This window comes from Aotus nancymaae, unplaced genomic scaffold (genome assembly GCF_030222135.1).
Source record: "Aotus nancymaae isolate 86718 unplaced genomic scaffold, 86718_ANA_hifiasm-v0.15.2.pri h1tg000029l, whole genome shotgun sequence".
Taxonomy (NCBI): domain Eukaryota; kingdom Metazoa; phylum Chordata; class Mammalia; order Primates; family Aotidae; genus Aotus; species Aotus nancymaae.
Window position 1 is genome coordinate 38,790,863 of NW_026988442.1, and position 18,287 is coordinate 38,809,149.

The following is an 18,287-nucleotide window of genomic DNA, read 5'->3' on the forward strand; positions in this document are numbered from 1 at the left end:
AGCATTCTGTTAGGTAGTAGTGGAAGCATTCTGTTAGGTAGCAATGGAAAGCATTCTGGTAGATAGCAGTGGAAGCATTCTCTTAGGTAGCAGTGGAAGCATTCTGTCAGGTAGCAATGGAAAGCATTCTGTTAGATAGCAGTGGAAGCATTCTCTTAGGTAGGAGTGAAAGCATTCTGTTAGGTAGAAATGGAAAGCATTCTGTTAGGTAGCAGTGGAAGCATTCTGTTTGGTAGCAATGGAAAGCATTCTGTTAGGTAGTAGTGGAAGCATTCTGTTAGGTAGCAATGGAAAGCATTCTGGTAGATATCAGTGGAAGCATTCTCTTAGGTAGCAGTGGAAGCATTCTGTTAGGTAGCAGTTGAAGCATTCTGTTTGGTAGCAGTGGACGCATTCTGTTAGGTAGCAGTGGAAAGTTTTCTCTTAGATAGCAGTGGAAGCATCATGTTATGTAGCAATCGAAAGTACTCTGTTAGGTAGCTGTGGAAGTATTCTGTTAGGTAGCAGTGGAAGCATTCTGTTAGGTAGCAATGGAAAGCATTCTGTTAGATAGCAGTGGAAGCATTCTCTTAGGTAGGAGTGAAAGCATTCTGTTAGGTAGAAATGGAAAGCATTCTGTTAGGTAGCAGTGGAAGCATTCTGTTTGGTAGCAATGGAAAGCATTCTGTTAGGTAGTAGTGGAAGCATTCTGTTAGGTAGCAATGGAAAGCATTCTGTTAGATAGCAGTGGAAGCATTCTCTTAGGTAGCAGTGGAAGCATTCTGTCAGGTAGCAATGGAAAGCATTCTGTTAGATAGCAGTGGAAGCATTCTCTTAGGTAGGAGTGAAAGCATTCTGTTAGGTAGAAATGGAAAGCATTCTGTTAGGTAGCAGTGGAAGCATTCTGTTTGGTAGCAATGGAAAGCATTCTGTTAGGTAGTAGTGGAAGCATTCTGTTAGGTAGCAATGGAAAGCATTCTGGTAGATATCAGTGGAAGCATTCTCTTAGGTAGCAGTGGAAGCATTCTGTTAGGTAGCAGTTGAAGCATTCTGTTAGGTAGCAGTGGAAGCATTCTGTTAGGTTACAATGGAAAGCATTCTCTTAGGTCGCAGTGGAAGCATTCTGTTAGATAGCAGTGGAAGCATTCTGTTAGGTAGCAATGGAAATCATTCTGTTAGGTATCAATGGAAGCATTCTGTTAGGTAGCAATGGAAAGCATTCTGTAAGGTAGCAATGGAAAGCATTCTGATAGATAGCTATGGAAGCATTCTATTAGGTAGCAGTGGAAGCATTCTGATAGGTAGCAGTGGAAGCATTCTGTTAGGTAGCAATGGAAGCATTCTGTTAGGTAGCAATGGAAAGTATTCTGTTAGGTAGCAGAGGAAGCATTCTGTTAGTTAGCAGTGGAAGCATTCTGTTAGGTAGCAGTGGAAGCATTCTGTTAGGTAGCAGTGGAAGCATTCTTTAGGTAGCAGTGGAAGCATTCTGTTAGGTCCGTTAAGTAGGCATGGAAAGCACTCTGTTACGTAGCAGTGGAAGCATTCTGTTAGGTAGCAATGGAAAGGATTCTTGCAATAGCAGTGGAAACATTCTCTTAGGTAGCAGTGGTAGCATTCTGTTAGGTAGTAATGGAAAGCGTTCTGTTAGGTAGCAGTGGAAGCATTCTGTTAGGTAGCAGTAGAAGCATTCTCTTAGGTAGCAGTGGAAGCATTCTGTTAGGTAGCAACGGAAAGCATTCTGTTAGGTAGCAGTGGAAGCATTCTGTTAGGTAGCAATGGAAAGCATTCTGTTAAGTAGCAATGGAAGCATTCTGTTAGGTAGCAGTGGAAGCTTTCTGTTAGGTAGCAATGGAAAGCATTCTCTTAGGTAGCAGTGGAAACATTCTGTTAGGTAGCAGTGGAAGCATTCTGTTAGGTAGCAATGGAAAGCATTCTGTTAGTTAGCAGTGGAAGCATTCTGTTAGGGACCAGTGGAAGCATTTTCTTAGGTAGCAATGGAAGGCATTCTGTTACATAGTAGTGTAAACATTCTGTTAGGTAGCAATGGAAAGCATTCTGTTAGGTAGTAGTGGAAGCATTCTGTTAGGTAGCAGTGGAAGCATTCTGTTAGGTAGCAATTGAAAGCATTCTGTTTGGTAGCAGTGGAAGCATTCTCTTAGGTAGCAGTGGAAGCATTCAGTTAGGTAGCAATTGAAAGCATTCTGTTAGATAGCAGTGGAAGCATTCTGTTAGATAGCAGTGGAAGCATTCTGTTAGGTAGAAATGGAAAGCATTCTGTTAGGTAGCAGTGGAAGCATTCTGTTTGGTAGCAATGGAAAGCATTCTGTTAGGTAGTAGTGGAAGCATTCTGTTAGGTAGAAATGGAAAGCATTCTGTTAGGTAGCAGTGGAAGCATTCTGTTTGGTAGCAATGGAAAGCATTCTGTTAGGTAGTAGTGGAAGCATTCTGTTAGGTAGCAATGGAAAGCATTCTGTTAGATAGCAGTGGAAGCATTCTGTTAGGTAGCAATGGAAAGCATTCTGTTGGGTAGCAGTGGACGCACTCTCTTAGGTAGCAGTGGAAGCATTCTGTTAGGTAGCAGTGGAAGCATTCTGTTAGGTAGTAGTGGAAGCATTCTGTTAAATAGCAGTGGCCGCATTTTGTTATGTAGCAGTGGAAGCATTCTGTTAGGTAGCAGTGGAAGCATTCTGTTAGGTAGCAATGGAAAGCATTCTCTTAGGTAGCAGTGGAAGCATTATATTATCTAGCAGTGCAAGCATTCTGTTAAGTAGCAGTGGAAGCATTCTGTTAGGTAGCAATGGAAAGCATTCTGTTACGTAGCAGTGGTAGCATTCTGTTAGGTAGAAATGGAAAGCATTCTGTTAGGTAGCAGTGGAAGTATTCTGTTAGGGTACAGTGGAAGGATTTTGTTAGGTAGCAATGAAAGGCATTCTGTTAGATAGTAGTGTAAACATTCTGTTAGATATTAGTGTAAACATTCTGTTAGGTAGCAATGGAAAGCATTCTGTTAGATAGCAGTGGAAGCATTCTGTTAGGTAGCAGTGGAAGCATTCCGTTAGGTAGCAATGGAAAGCATTCTGTTAGGTAGCAGTGGAAGTATTCTGTTAGGTAGCAGTGGAAGCATTCTGTTAGATAGCAGTGGAAGCATTCTGTTAGGTAGCAATGGAAGCATTCTGTTAGGTAGCAGTGAAAGCATTCCGTTAGGTAGCAGTGGAAAGCATTCTGTTAGGTAGCAGTCGAAGCATTCTGTTAGGTAGCAATGGTAAGCTTTCTGTTAGGTAGCAATGGAAAGCATTCTGTTAGATAGCAGTGGAAGCATTCTGTTAGGTAGCAATGGAAAACATTCTGTTAGGTAGCAATGGAAAGCATTCTGTTAGATAGCAATGGAAGCATTCTGTTATGTAGCAGTGCAATCATTCTGTTACGTAGCAGGGGAAGCATTCTGTTAGGTCTGTTAGGTAGCAATGGAAAGCTTTCTGTTAGGTAGCAGTGGAAGCATTCTGTTAGGTAGCCATGGAAAGCGTTCTGTTAGGTAGCAGTGGAAGAATTCTGTTAGGTAGCAATGGAAAGCATTCTGTTAGGTAGCAATGGAAAGCATTGTGTTAGATAACACTGGAAGCATTCTGTTAGATAGCAGTGGAAGCATTCTGTTAAGTAGCAATGGAAAACATTCTGTTATGTAGCAGTGGAAGCATTCCGTTAGGTAGCAGTGGAAGCATTCTGTTAGTTAGCAGTGGTAGCATTCTGTTAGGTAGCAATGGAAAGCATTCTGTTAGATAGCAGTAGAAGCGTTCTGTTAGGTAGCAGTGGAAAGCATTCTGTTAGATAACAGTGGAAGGATTCTGTTAGGTAGCAGTGAAAGCATTCTGTTAGGCAGCAGTGGAAGCGTTATGTTAGGTAGCAGTGGAAGCATTCTCTTAGGTATCAATGGAAAGCATTCTGTTAGGTAGCAATGGAAGCAATCTATTAGGTAACAATGGAAAGCATTCTGTTAGGTAGCATTGGAATCATTCTGATAGGTAGCAGTGGAAGCAGTCTGTTAGGTAGCAATGGAAGCATGCTGTTAGACAGCAATGGAAGCATGCTGGTAGGTAGCAGTGGAAGCATTCTGTTAGGTAGCAGTGGAAGCATTCTGTTAGATAGCAGTGGAAGCATTCTGTTAGGTAGCAGTGGAAGGATTCTGTTAGGCAGCAATGGAAAGCATTCTGTTATGTAGCAGTGGAAGAATTCTGTTCGGTAGCAGAGGCCGCGTTCTTTAGGTAGCCGTGGAAGCATTCTTTTATGTAGCAATGGAAAGCATTCTGTTAGGTAGCAGTGGAACCATTCTGTTAGGTAGCAATGGAAGCATTTTGTTAGGTAGCAGTGGAAGCATTCTGTTAGGTAGCAGTGGAAGCATTCTGTTAGGTAGCAATGGAAAGCATTCTGTTAGGTAGCAGTGGAAGCATTCTGTTAGATAGCAGTGAAAGCATTCTTTTAGGTAGAAGTGGAATCATTCTATTAGGTAGCAGTGGAAGCATTCTGTTAGATAGCAGTGGAAGCATTCTGTTAGGTAGCAGTGGAAGCATTCAGTTAGGTAGCAATGGAAAGCATTCTGTTAGGTAGCAGTGGAAGAATTCTGTTAGGTACCAATGGAAGGCATTCTGTTAGTTAGCAGTGGAAGCTTTCTGTTCGGTAGCAATGGAAAGCATTCTGTTACGTAGAAGTGGATGCATTCTCTTAGGTAGCAGTGTAAGTATCATGTTTGGTTGCAATGGAAAGCATTCTGTTAGGTAGCAGTGGAAACATTCTGTTAGGTAGCAATGGAAAGCATTCTGTGAGATAGCAGTGGAAGCATTCTGTTAGATAGCAGTGGAAACATTCTCTTAGGTAGCAGTGGAAGCATTCTGTTAGGTAGCAATGGAAGCATTCTGTTAGGTAGCAGTGGAAGCCTTCTGTTAGATACCGTTGGAAGCATTGTGTTAGGTATCACAGGAAAGCATTCTGTTAGGTAGCAGTGGAAGCATGCCGTTAGGTAGCAGTGGAAGCATTCTTTAGGCAGCAGTGGAAACGTTCCGTTAGGTAGCAATGGAAAGCATTCTGTTCGGTAGCAGTGGATGCATTCTGTTAGGGAGCAGTGGAAGCATTCTGTTAGGTAGTAGTGGAATCATTCTGTTAGGTAGCAGTGGAATCATTCTGTTAGGTAGCAGTGGAAAGCATTCTGTTAGGTAGCAATGGAAGCATTGTGTTCGGTAGCAATGGAAAGCATTTTGTAAGGTAGCAATGGAAAGCATTCTGGTAGATAACTACGGAAGAATTCTGTTAGGTAGCAGTGGAAGCATTCTGTTAGGTAGCAATGGAAACCATTCTGTTAGGTAGCAGTGGAAGCATTCTGTTAGGTAGCAATGGAAAGCATTCTGTTATATCGCAGTGGAAGCATTCTGTTACGTAGCAATGGAAAGCATTCTGTTAAGTAGCAGTGTAAGCATTCCGTTAGGTAGCAGTGGAAGCATTCTTTAGGCAGCAGTGGAAGCGTTCTGTTAGGTAGCAATGGAAAGCATTCTGTTAGTAGCAGTGGAAGCATTCTGTTAGGGAGCAATTGAAAGCATTCTGTTAGATAGCAGTGGAAGCATTCTATTAGGTAGCAGTGGAAGCATTCTCTTAGGTAGCAGTGGAATCATCCTGTTAGGTAGCAGTGGAAGCATTCTGTTAGATAGCAGTGGAAGCATTCTGTTATGTAGCAGTGGAAGCATTCAGTTAGGTAGCAATGGACAGCATTCTGTTACGTAGCAGTGGAAGCATTCTGTTAGGTCTGTTAGGTTGCAATGGAAAGCATTCTGTTACGTAGCAGTGGAAGCATTCTGTTAGGTAGCAGTGGAAATCCTTCTGTCATATAGCAGTGGAAGAATTCTCTTAGGTAGCAGTGGTAGCATTCTGTTAGGTAGCAATGGAAAGCATTCTGTTAGGTAGCCGTGGAACCATTCTGTTAGGTCTTTTAGGTAGCAATGGAAAAGATTCTGTTAGATAGCAGTGGAAGCAGTTGGTTAGGTAGCAATGGAAAGTATTCTGTTAGGTAGCAGTGGAAGCATTCTGTTAGGTAGCAGTGGAATCATTCTGTTAGGTAGCAGTGAAAGCATTCTGTTAGGTAGCAATGGAAAGCATTCTGTTAAGTAGCAGTCGAAGCATTCTGTTAGGTAGCAATGGAAAGCTTTTTATTAGATAGCAGTGGAAGCATTCTGTTAGGTAGCAATGGAAGCATTCTGTTAGGTAGCAGTGGAAGCATTCTGTTAGGTAGCAATGGAAAGTATTCTGTTAGGTAGCAGTGGAAGCATTCTTTAGGGTGCCGTGGAGGCATTCTGTTAGGTAGCAGTGGAAGCATTCCATTAGGTAGCAATGGAAGCATTCCGTTAGGTAGCAGTGGTAGCATTCTGTTAGGTAGCAATGGAAAGCATTCTGTTAGGTAGCAGTGGAAGCATTCTGTTTGGTAGCAATGGAAAGCATTCTGTTAGGTAGTAGTGGAAGCATTCTGTTAGGTAGAAATGGAAAGCATTCTGTTAGGTAGCAGTGGAAGCATTCTGTTAGGTAGCAATGGAAAGCATTCCGTTAGATAGCAATGGAAGCATTCTCTTAGGTAGCAATGGAAAGCATTCTGTTAGGTAGCATTGGAATCATTCTGATAGGTAGCAGTGGAAGCATTCTGTTAGGTAGCACTGGAAGCATGCTGTTAGGTAGCAATGGAAGCATTATGTTAGGTAGCAATGGAAGCATTCTCTTAGGTAGCAGTGGAAGCATTCTGTTAGGTAGCAATGGAAAGCATTCTGTTAGGTAGCAGTGGAAGCATTCTGTTAGGTAGCAGTGGAAGCATTCTTTTATGTTGCAATGGAAAGCATTCTGTTAGGTAGTAGTGGAAGCATTCTGTTAGGTAGCAATGGAAAGCATTCTGTTAGATAGCTGTTCAAGCATTATGTTACGTAGCAGTTGAAGCATTCTGTTAGGTAGCAGTGGAATCATTCTGTTAGGTAACAATGGAAAGCATTCTCTTAGGTCGCAGTGGAAGCATTCTGTTAGGTAGCAGTGGAAAGCATTCTGATAGGTAGCAGTGGAAGCATTCTGTTAGATAGCAGTGGAAGCATTCTGTTAGGTAGCATTGGAAAGCATTCTGTTAGGTAGCAGTGGAAGCATTCTGTTAGTTAGCAGTGGAAGCATTCTGTTAGCAATGGAAAGCATTCTGTTAGGTAGCAGTGGAAGCGTTCTCTTATGTAGCAATGGAAGCATTCTGTTAGAAAGCTACGGAAGCATTCTGTTAGATAGCGGTGGAAGCATTGTGTTAGGTAGCAATGGAAAGCATTCTGTTAGGTAGCAATGGGAAGCATTCTGTTAGGTAGCAGTGGAAGCATTCTGTTAGGTAGCAGTGGAAGCATTCTGTTAGGTAGCAGTGGAAGCATTCTGTTAGGTCTTTTAGGTAGCAATGGAAAGTATTCTGTTAGGTAGCAGTGGACGCATTCTGTTAGGTGGCAGTGGAAGCATTCTGTTAGGTAGCAGTGGAAGCATTCTGTTAGGTAGCGGTGGAAGCATTCTGTTAGGCAACAATGGAAAGCATTCTGTTAGGTAGCAGTAAAGGATTCTGTTAGGTCTTTTAGGTAGCAATGGAAAGTATTCTGTTAGGTAGCAGTGGACGCATTCTGTTTGGTGGCAGTGGAAGCATTCTGTTAGGTAGCAGTGGAAGCATTCTGTTTGGTAGCAGTGGAAGCATTCTGTTACGTAGCAGTGGAAGCATTCTCTTAGGTCTGTTAGCTAGCAGTGGAAAGCATTATGTTAGGTAGCAGTGGAATCATTCTGTTAGGTAGCAATGGACGCATTCTGTTAGGTAGCAGTGGAAGCATTCTGTTAGGTAGCAGTGGAAGCATTCTGTTAGGTAGCAGTGGAAGCATTCTGTTAGGTAGCAATGGACAAGATTCTGTTAGGTAGCAGTTGAAGCATTCTGTTAGGTAGCAGTGGAAACATTCTGTTAGGTAGCAATAGAAAGCATTTTGTTGTTAGCAGTGATTTCTAAAGGATTTCTGGAGCATCCTGGCCTGAGGAGTTGCCTGTGGGCTTGGAGAGCGCCACCAGGAATTTAAAATGCCACATTCCTGACTTTCCCCTGCTGGGCCAGGGAGGTAAGCAGCTGGCAGGATTTTGCGGAGGAGAAGGAGGGACAGGAGAACCTGAGGGTTTCTGAGAGTGATGTGGCCAAACATGGCTACCCCTTGGCAACAATCCCATCCCCTGCCCAGTGATCCCACCCCCTGCCCAGAGATCCCACCCCCTGCCCAGAGATCCCACCCTCTTTACAGTGATCCCATCCCGTGCCCAGTGATCCCACCCCCTGCCCAGGGATCCCACCCCCTGCGCAGAGATCCCACCCTCTCTACAGTGATCCCATCCCCTGCCCAGTGATCCCACCCCCTGCCCAGGGATCCTACCCCCTGCCCAGGGATCCGACCCCCTCTGCAGTGATCCCACCCCCTCTGCAGCCATCCCACCCTCCTCCCTGACATTTTATTTCAGCAGCAGATGTTTCCTGAACAGCCTCTGTGTGCCAGTCTCTGCACTGGGCCTAGGATTGGGGGAGGAACAAAGCGGATGCTGGGGCTGCCTTCCAAAGCTTCCATTTCACCTGTGAGCATGGGGGAGGGGAGGTCGAGTGAACACGTGTATGGTACATGTGGAACACGTGGCCATGGCTGGATATGGGAAGGGCTGCAGACCAGAGTGACTGTGTCCCACGCAGCTAGCTCCCAGTGTCCCCTCCCAGGGGTGTTGGTGCACTTCAGTGCAATTGCTCAAAGTCTGTGTCTTGTGGAAATGGTGTGGTCTGCAGGGGAGGTGCGCCTTTCTTTTCTTAAATCAAGGACACTTTTAGATGGATTTGGCTTCTCTCTGACTGGGCTGTTTGGTCAGCCTGATGGGCACCTACCGTGTGCCTCAGGCCCTGTGCTGAGCAAGGCCCTGCCTCCAGCTCCCAGCCTCGCTAAGTGAGAGGGGCGGAGCCATGGGGCGTGTCCAGTGGGTCGGGTGAGTCCTGGAGATGGGTGGGGTGTTCAGGGAAGGCACCCTGGGAGGCCACAGGGAGGAGTTCATGGGAGTGACTCTGCAAGCCCAGAGATGGAGACGGGAAGGGGAAGCAGAAGGGCTGGCAGGGGCCCTACCCGAGCAAACGATCAGGCAGGCATTGCTCAGCATCCGAGGAGGAAAGTGGAGGGAGCTGGAGGGTAGGCGGGCCATGGCACCCAGCAGGTGCTCCGAAGGTGCCTGCGGAATGGTCTCCAAAGGATCTTAGCCCTGGGAGCGGGCAGTGGGGAGCATTACGCATTCTTGCCATTTTTAAAATTTCAAGAAGGGACTTATATAGATGGTCAAAGATAAAATGGTACTTCTCACTCCCACCTCATCCATCTGTCCGGAGTCAGCCACTCCGCGGGGCCATTTGTGATCATTCGGAACTGGGTCTTTAGAGGAGTCCTAACGCCCAGAACGCTCACCTGCAGGCACTGCCTCCCGCGCGCTGTGCCTTGCTCGGGGCTGAGCCGGCACCTGTGGTAATCCTTCACTCGGCATCGGTCTCTGGAGGGAGGTGGAGCAGAGACCTGTCTTCAGTGCCCAGCTCCGGGTGACTACTCAAAAAGCTGTTTGAAAGGAGAGATCATACGCATGACTTGTTCATGCTTTAAACACCGTTTTAACCTAAGGCACACAGTTGTCTGGCCAGCACCTTGAGGTGGAACCCAAGGACGTTTCTCTGAGGAAGGATCTACCAACTCCAGTTCTTTCACTCTAAACAAACGCTGCCTGCGTCTCCTACAAGTTTCACTGTCAGTTTCTTTGGAGAGGAGTATTTAAAGGCACTTGGAAGCAATCTGAGTGTAGAATCCTTCCAGAGTTTTAAGGCCCTGCCTCCCCAGATCTCACATTTCTGTCTCCCACGCAAACTGCACAGCGGTATTTTTAGCAACTTGCCTCTACTGACTCCAAAGCTTGCTTTTCATAGAAGTTACATTTTCATTTTACATCCATATGAGATCATTTAATCAATGTGCATTTAAAGCTTAATGAAATTGCCTAATTACAGAAAGAAGTACACCTGGTGCAAACAGGTTTGGGAACAAAAGCACCCAGTTCCTGATCGATGCACAGCTCAGCTGGTGTGGCCAGGCAGGTCTGGAATCCTTGGGGAGGCTGTGAAGTCAGGCCGGGACTCCCAGCATGGCTGGGGCCACCGTCCACAGGAAGGATTTGTGCTTCAGAAAGCCTCAGCCTGTCTCAAAGGCCTTTCCACTCATCGTACCAGGCCCACCAGGTCAGCCAGGATAATCTCCTTGACTTAAAGCCAGCTCATGATAGCCCTTGATCACATCTATCAGACACTGTCACTGCAGCACCTAGATGAGTGTTTGGTTGAGTGACTGGGGACTGTGACCCCACCTTCTGCACCCCGCAGGTTGACACATCAAATTGACCGTCGCAGATTCAAGGTTGGCAAGAGGTTTGTGAGCAGATCTAAGATTGCACAGCTGGAGAAGCCAGTATTCAAGCAAAGGGCATGTTCAAAGCTTAGACTCTTAACCACGATGTGGTTTTGCAGTTCCCACACTCACGCTTATTCCCTTTGATCTTCCCCAGAGCCTGGCAGGGAGAGCCTTCCCCATAAGGACTGATGGAGCAGCACCTGGTTTCTGTCTGTAATGGCATTGAATTCCGCCGTGGGGTTGAACACACGTCCTTTATCTAGGCCCTAATGGGCATTACAGCTCTGCCCTGGGCTTGGCTATAATGAACATCCTCATGCGTGTGTCTGTAAGAGGTCCGTGTGGAAGGCTGTCCACACATCATCAGAAATCTTGGAAGTGGAACTGGTGGGTTAGAGTATATGTGCTTCTGCAATTTTTGACCTGAGTGCTGATCACCAGGAAAAGCCCCTGATTGACAGCCCCGTCAGTGGTGGGGGATGGGCTCTGTCTACACTCCCATCAGCACTGTGGAGCTCCCAACTTTCTGCCCTCTGCTGATCTGCAGGTGGCACAGTGACATGCTCCATGTGGTTGTTACTTCATGGAGGTCTGTGAACGATGATGAGCTTTGGAGTCCCACTACAACTGCAGCCCAGTTCCACCAGTAAGGCCTAGCTTGTATCCCACAAGTCCCTCGGCAGCAGGGACCCCACAACTGCAGCCCAGTTCCACCAGTAAGGCCTAGCTTGTATCCCACAAGTCCCTCAGCAGCGGGGACCCCTGCATTGCCAGTGATTTCTCTGCTCATGTTGCTGTGCCAGCTTGAGAGGCTGTGCGAAGGCTGGGGATTCAGCAGTGACCGGGTAGGGACAAAGTCTCTGCCCTTGCAGGGATCCTGAGTCCCTAAATGGCCAGCTCGGTGCCTTGTCCTGGGTTAGCACGCATACTGCCTTTGGCACTCTGCTGGCAGCTGTGCAAGCGTGGGACTGTGGTGTGTCTTTCGCAGGCTTGGAGGGTGGCTTGCCCAAGGCTGCCTTGTTGCTGTCAAAACCAGGCTTTGGGTTCAAGTCTCTCAGTGTAAACCTGGCCTTGCCTTGATGTCCCATTCCTGTATTCATTCATTCATTCATTCACTCACCCACTCACTCATTCATTGATTCATTCGTTCACTTGTTCATTCATTCATTCACTCATTCACTCATTGATTCATTCACTCACTCATTCATTGGGTACCTACCGTGCACCAGGCTTGGTTCTAGACCCTGAGTACACAGCATTGGGTACTACTGATGCAGTTCTTACCATTAAGATGCTCAAAATGTATAAATAATTCTGGCCATGTAGGCCACAAAATACCCACATGCACTGGGGGGTAACCCCTGTGCGGAAGGAGCCAGTTACTTCAGCGGGAGGAGTTAGAGTCGGCTTTCTGTAGGAAGAGGTTTAAGCTGAACCATGGGAAATCCGAGAAACAGCCTTCTCAGCAGAGGGAAGGGCCCGGCGGAGGCGCTGGGTGGGAATCGGCTTGGAATGTGCTGTGGTCTGAATGTGCCCCCCAAAATTCATGTGTCACCCCCAGTACGATGGTGCTTGGAGATGGCACTGGCAGGTGATTAGGTGGTGAGGGTGCAGTGCTTCTGAGCAGGATTAGCGCCCTCACAGGAGGGAGCCCTGAGGGCTGCGTGGCTCCCTCCACCATGTGAGGACGCTGAGAGAAGATGCCATCTCTGGGAAAGTGAGTCCTCCCCAGATGCCAAATCTGCCAGCACCTCAACCTTGGACTTCCCAGACTCCAGAACTGGGAGAAATGTTGTTTTGTTGTTTATAGGCCACTGAGTTTAGGGGATTGTGTTGTAGCAGCCAGCTGGGCAAGGGCCGCTCAGAAGGTCAGCATGACCGAAGGAGGACAAGGCATGGGGAGGAGGGGGAGCAGTGAGGGGTAGGGCGGGGGAGCGGTGGGAGCTCTGCTCTTCAGCAGGTCGTCTCCTTCCGGGAATTCCCTGCCATGGCCTGGGGCCTCTGGGTCCTGCTGGATGAACACAGATCTTCACTGATTGTCCCCGGCCCAGGCCAGTGTGGGGCCAGCTGACTCAACCTGGGCTTGGCTCACCCTTGGCTGAGACCCGAGGAGGCCAGGCAGGGCGGTGGGGCCCGGTGGGGCATGGGGCACATTCCCTCCAGGGCTCTTCCCTGCCCCAGCCTTACAACTGGCATTATACCACACACACCATCCTCACCTTGCCTCTCACATGCCCGCTTTCCTACACGCACCGTCCTGGCCCTGCCTCTCATGCCCAGTCTCCTGCACGCACCGTCCTGGCCCTGCCTCTCACGCCCGCTGTCTCTCTGCTTCCCTCTCTCACTCAAGTCCTTCCCTGCAGAGCTGCCTCTCTCCCTCCTCTTTGCACACATGTTCTTGGCCTTTCTTCCTCACTCCACTTTCCTCCTTTCAAAAATAGCATTGGCAGGGCTGGGTGTCACTGTGAATGATGTTCTCTGCATTACTTTGGCTGTGAGAACAGAAAGTGCCTCTCTACAGGTAAATGTGAGCTTGTTCCCGAAAGTCAAGGAAGGGCCTGGTTTCTCTCTGAAAGACTCAAATCCCTCCCTCTCCTCGCTCCCCTCCCTTCTCTCCTCCCCTGCCCTCCTCCCCTCCCCCTCCTTTCTCCCTCCCAGAGTTCTCAGGCACCAGGTGATTCCTCAACACCTCTGAGAGTCCCCAAATGGAAGGTGACTTGGGTGTCCCTTGGTGTCCATGTTGCTGTATCTAGCACCCGGAAGAGGAGGTGGAAGGGGCATGTCCATGGTGGAGTGGGGGGTGCCTCTCAGGGCAGCCGGGAACCATCCAGAGAGGCTGGTGTGGGTGACCAGCTGGCCATGACGGGCGGGGACGGAGGTGATCTTGGTACCCGACCTGAGTCATCAAAACATGCAGCTCCAGGTGGCTGATTGGAGGTGAGACCCGTCCCCACCACCAATGGGGCTGTTCTGGTGCAGAGGGTGAGGGAGTCATCTGTAGCCCAGGGACGCTTACCTGTCCCTGGTCGGGGCAGTTTACACTCCCTTTGTGGCTTAGGGTGGGTCACAGAACCAGGCTGGCAAAACAGAAATAGCAACAGTGATGGAGAAAACGCAGTGTGCAGTTTTCAGAGCTCAAGGCACAGTGGCTGGGCCAGCCCCGTCACACGCGGTTCCCTCCTCTCAGTCTCGCTAGGTAAGTGCACTAGGTGAGGCCATGCAGGTGCAGAGAGGAGACAGGCTGCACCCAGGAGGTGGAGGTCGAGAGGCACTAGAGGGTCTGGGAGGCCATCTCCAGGTACCTGAGTTCTTTTCTGCGCTGCCCTGGGAGGGAGCCCAGGCTCCAGGGGACATGCTTCTCTTGCAGGGCGGGGTTGGGAGGACAGAGTAGGCAGGAGCCTTTGGCCTGAAGACTTGTCACTGGGGGCATAGGAGGCATGGGACGCCTTCCCAGATATCAGAAGCCCCCACTGCACCAAGCCTGGTGGGGCTTCGTGGTGGAGGTGAAGTTGTCCTGAGGGCATAGGAGGCAGCCCAGCGGTTCTCTGTGATTTTGGAAACTCGGGGCAGCTTTGTGGACTGTCACAGCAGCTGGGCCTCCTGCTGTTTTCAGGATGGCCCCGGGAGGCAGGTGTTCTGCAGCCGTGGGGCACTTCCTTAGCAATGAAGACTGGCCCCCGTTCCACTTGACTTCTGAATGTCCCTGGAACACTCACGAGAGTCCAAAGCCTGCTTGTGATGACCTGAGCCTCAGTCTGAGTGTGTTTTGGACACACACAGGAGGTATTTTGGTGGAGTTGTATCACAGGTGGAGTTTCCTGGAGTGCAAATGCCAGAAACCTCTTCCACTGATGGAGGAGGGAACTTCGCTTTGACCATGAAGCATTCCTCCATCGGTGTCCCTCAGGGCGTGGAGTGACCAGTGTGGCAGCTGTGGGTCTGTCTGCGTTTGTGGCTGGCACTGTGATGGTGATTTTTCTGCAGGGGCAGCATTGGCAGTGTGCCCGTGTTACCTAATCCAGCCATGCCTGGCACGCACTTACCTATTGGAATATGTATTATTTGATTAAAACTTAATTTTCTTTCTCTTCCTTTATATTGCGGATAGGATATTACCTTGTTTTTTAGTTTTGCATGTGAGGGATTTAGAGGAAAAGGGACATGACAGAACACTGTCATAATGGGGGCATGGGCTACAGAAGGGCTGGGGACTTCTGAGTGAGGAGAAGGACATCCTTGCCGGACAGGGACGCTGAACAGCCGCCTGTCTGTAAACACAGCTTGGCACGGGACCATCACGGGGCAGAGCTTTGGGAGGGGTGGGGAGTAGGAAGAGCTGCTGGAGGGTCGCTGTGGACTGAAAGGCTTTGCTGAGGGCCTTGGAGGTTGTCCTGAGGGTGGTGGGAGTGGAAGTCAGGCTGCTGTGGGCAGGGAGGTGGGCAGTGTAGAAGTTTCCATCATCCAGGGCCAAGGCTGGTGGCCTGGATCAGGGAATGGCCTTGGGGGTGGAGAGATGGATGGATGGACAGATGCAAGCAGAACCCAGCAGACTTGGAGCTCCCTAGGGTGCTGGAAGTGGGGAGTAAGAGAAGCCAGGTCTCCCAGGGGTCTGAGTAAGTCCCTGGGTGGTGGCTGGAGCCAGCCTCTGAGCCCAGGATGCTGGGCACAGAGCAGGTGTGAGAAGGTAGGGCACAGGGTGTAAAGAGGTCAGCTTTGGGCTTGTGGGTCTCAAAGGGCTGGGGGTCACATCCTCCTTGGTGTTCTGGAAGCCAGGACTGCTGGGTTCTGGGGTGGGGCTTGCCCCAGGCATGGGGACCAGCAGCCCGCACCTCCCGCTGGGTCCTCAGTGGGCAGATCATCCCTGCATGCAGGGTGATGGTGACGATGGGGACTTGCTGTTTCCTTGTGTGGACACACCCCATCCCCTCTACCTGGACACCCATCCCTGGTCTTTCCCTGGGCTGTTTCTTTCATCATCCAGGTCTCATTTTATGGCCTGGAGAGACCTCTTCTTCTGAACTTCTCTGCAGACACACCCACGTTGCCCTGATGCTCTGAGACACAGAATCAATGTGCCTGTCATCCACACATCCTGCCAGTGAGTGCCTGGGGGCAAGGAGAGGAGGCATCTGCCCCATTCACCATCAGATGTCTGACGATTCATCATGTGAATGGTGTGTAGAGAGGCTGCCTCGCTGGGGAATCCCATCTCCAGGCGGGGGCTGCCAGCTTTTCTCAGTGACTCAAGGCGGCTGTGGGGCAGGATTGGCATTCCCAGAAAGGAGCCTCCCAAAATAGCCCTGGCGTCCCCTGTGGGTGTAGAATTGTCTGTTCTCTCTAGGAAGGCATTCTGCCTTGTATGGAAGGAATTGCTTCTCAATTTCTGCTCCACACTGAGGTGACTTTAGCTGTTGATTCAAACCTCTTCTGTGACATCTGTGCTGGGGTGAGATCAAGATTTGGGGGGATGTGCATTTAGTGGGGCAGTCTGGCTGGCTGGGGCTTCGTCAGGGAGGCAAAGCTTGGTGAGCTTGGAACTATGCTCCTCCTGACCCCTTGTCCTTCCACTTCCTGAAATTACCTGCAGCCCCTGCTGCAGTGCTCATCATGCAGGAAGGCTTCAGCTGGCAGTGTATGCAGAGGACGATTCAGAAACTGGTACAAGCTTGGCACTGAGACAGCATCTGATGGGGGAAAAGCGGTGTCTGATGGAAGAGGCTATGACAGACAGAGCAGCATGTGTGTGAGTGTCTGATGGAAGAGGATGTGAGTGTCTGATGGAAAGGATGTGGATGGGTATCTGATGGAGGAGGGTGTGAGTGTCTTATGTAGGAGGGTATGTCTGATGGAAGAGGGTATGAGTGTCTGATGGAAGAGGGTGAGTGATGGACACTGATGGACACTGAGTAGATGATGAAAGAGGGTATGAGTGTTTGATGGAGGAGGGTGTGAGTGATGGAGAGCGTCTGAGTGATGGAGAGGGTATGAGTGTCTGATGGAAGAGGATGAGTGATGGACACTGAGTAGATGATGAAAGAGGGTGTGAATGTCTGATGGAGAGGGTGTGAGTGATGGAGAGGGTGTGAGTGATGGAGAAGATGTCAGTGTCTGATGGAGGAATGTGTGAGCATCTGATGGAGGTGTGAATAAGCAGATGATGTAAGAGGGTGTGAGTGAGTGTCTGATGGAGGAGGCTGTGAGTGTCTGAAGGAGGAGTGTTTCCTGGGGATCTAGGCCTGCAAGGAGGCTGTAGGCAGGATGGAGCCTGCAGCTCTGCTGGCTGAAGCTGGAAGAGACCCGGGCTCAGCACGCCAGGCGAATAGCATCAGTGCTGTAGTAGTAATAATAATGCCACCTATTTGTGTGCCAACCTCCTCCTGTATTTAATGTTCTCAACTCTCCCAGCATCCCTGTGGGTTTGGTGGGTAGGTGTTCACCTGGGGAATCAGAGGCTCAAGTATGGGAGGGGCATGACCCCATCAACCAGCTGGCAGGGGGCAGAGCTGGAACTGGATTCCTAGCTCTGTGCCAGTGCTGGGGCCCCAGTGCTGACCAGGAAATAGACAGTTGGCAGCCTCCAGAGACCTGGAAATGTGGGTGGCACAGCTGCACCTTGCCTCCCGAAGCCTCTCCAGATGTCCGGAATGTCTAGGCTGTCAGTGGTCTTATCTGCTCCGCCTCCAGGCCCCTTCCTCCCCATCGTTTGTCCCCTGCTCCCTGACTGTCTCCTCTGTGGTACTCGCAGCACAGGGCCAGGTGTATCATAGGTGACTGCTGCAGATCTGTCATGTGAGAGGCAGCTGGAACTGGGAAGTACTGTGGGGTCACCTGCTTGCCTGGTGTCCCCTGGCCCCCAGGGCCCCCACAATGACTCACATCCACACTTGAAAATACAGACATCCTTTTCTGGGTGTGTTGCACTCAATACCTGTAACTCCTGTCTGCATTCCAGGACCTGCTCAGCCTCTTCCTGGTTCCCCAGTCCTTCCAGCCTCCCTGCCATTCCCACCTCTTGTGTGTGCTCAGGCAGGGACCAGGTGAAGAGATGGGCAGATGCTGCTCTCTGTCCCTGGAGTTTCTTTTCTTAGTGTCGCTTCCACACCCATGTGACGCTTTAATTAACTGCCACACTCAGGCTTTCTCAGTGGCTTCCCCAGCTTCTGGCAGCACCAGCACATCACCTGCAGCCCCATTTCTGAATCAGGAGTTTCGAGCAGCTGCAGAGGGTGGGGAGGGTTGGGAATCCCACAGGAGTTGTGGACTCCCGCCTACCCTGCCGCAGCCCTTCCTAAGGCCTTTTGCAGCTCCCAAAGCCCAGCGGCTCCTCGGAGAGCACATTGCTCCTGAGGCTCAAAGCCCAGGAAGCCCTGGTGGCATCAGCATCCCCACCCCAGCAGGCCCCAGCGGGCTGTGTACTGAGGGAGAGGAGCCGGCACCCTTTCCTTTGCTCCTAGATGCAGGGTGCTCCTCTTGCCTGTGCTGGGTCTGGGGGTCTGCGCAGGGAAGGAGACACCTGCGGTCTGCTCTCGCAGAGCTTCATGACTCGTTCAGCCTGACTGCCCTTTTCCTGGCCCTGGTTCTGCCCAGAAAATATCGTGGGTCACCCTGGCCTGAGTGACCACTGTGTGTCAAGCAGGGGTCAGCACGCTGCGGGGCGGGGTGGTGGCCTGTGATGTATGCTTCTGCCTGGACCTCACTCTCTGTGCTGGGAGAATGTTTCCTGGGCCTTGTCCCAGCTGTGTCCTTGCTGGCTGGTGCCTGCCAGCTGGTGGTGTGGATGTTCCTCCCTGCCTTAGCCCTCCCAGCATCTGGAACTGACTGTGG

General features: G+C 49.8%; 1 protein-coding gene across 6 annotated transcripts in view; it reads left to right on the forward strand.

The window, feature by feature from the left end:
- PHACTR3 (phosphatase and actin regulator 3) overlaps window positions 1-18,287 on the forward strand; it is a 281,105-nt gene that overhangs the window by 246,891 nt on the left and 15,927 nt on the right. The gene's annotated exons all lie outside the window — the stretch shown is intronic.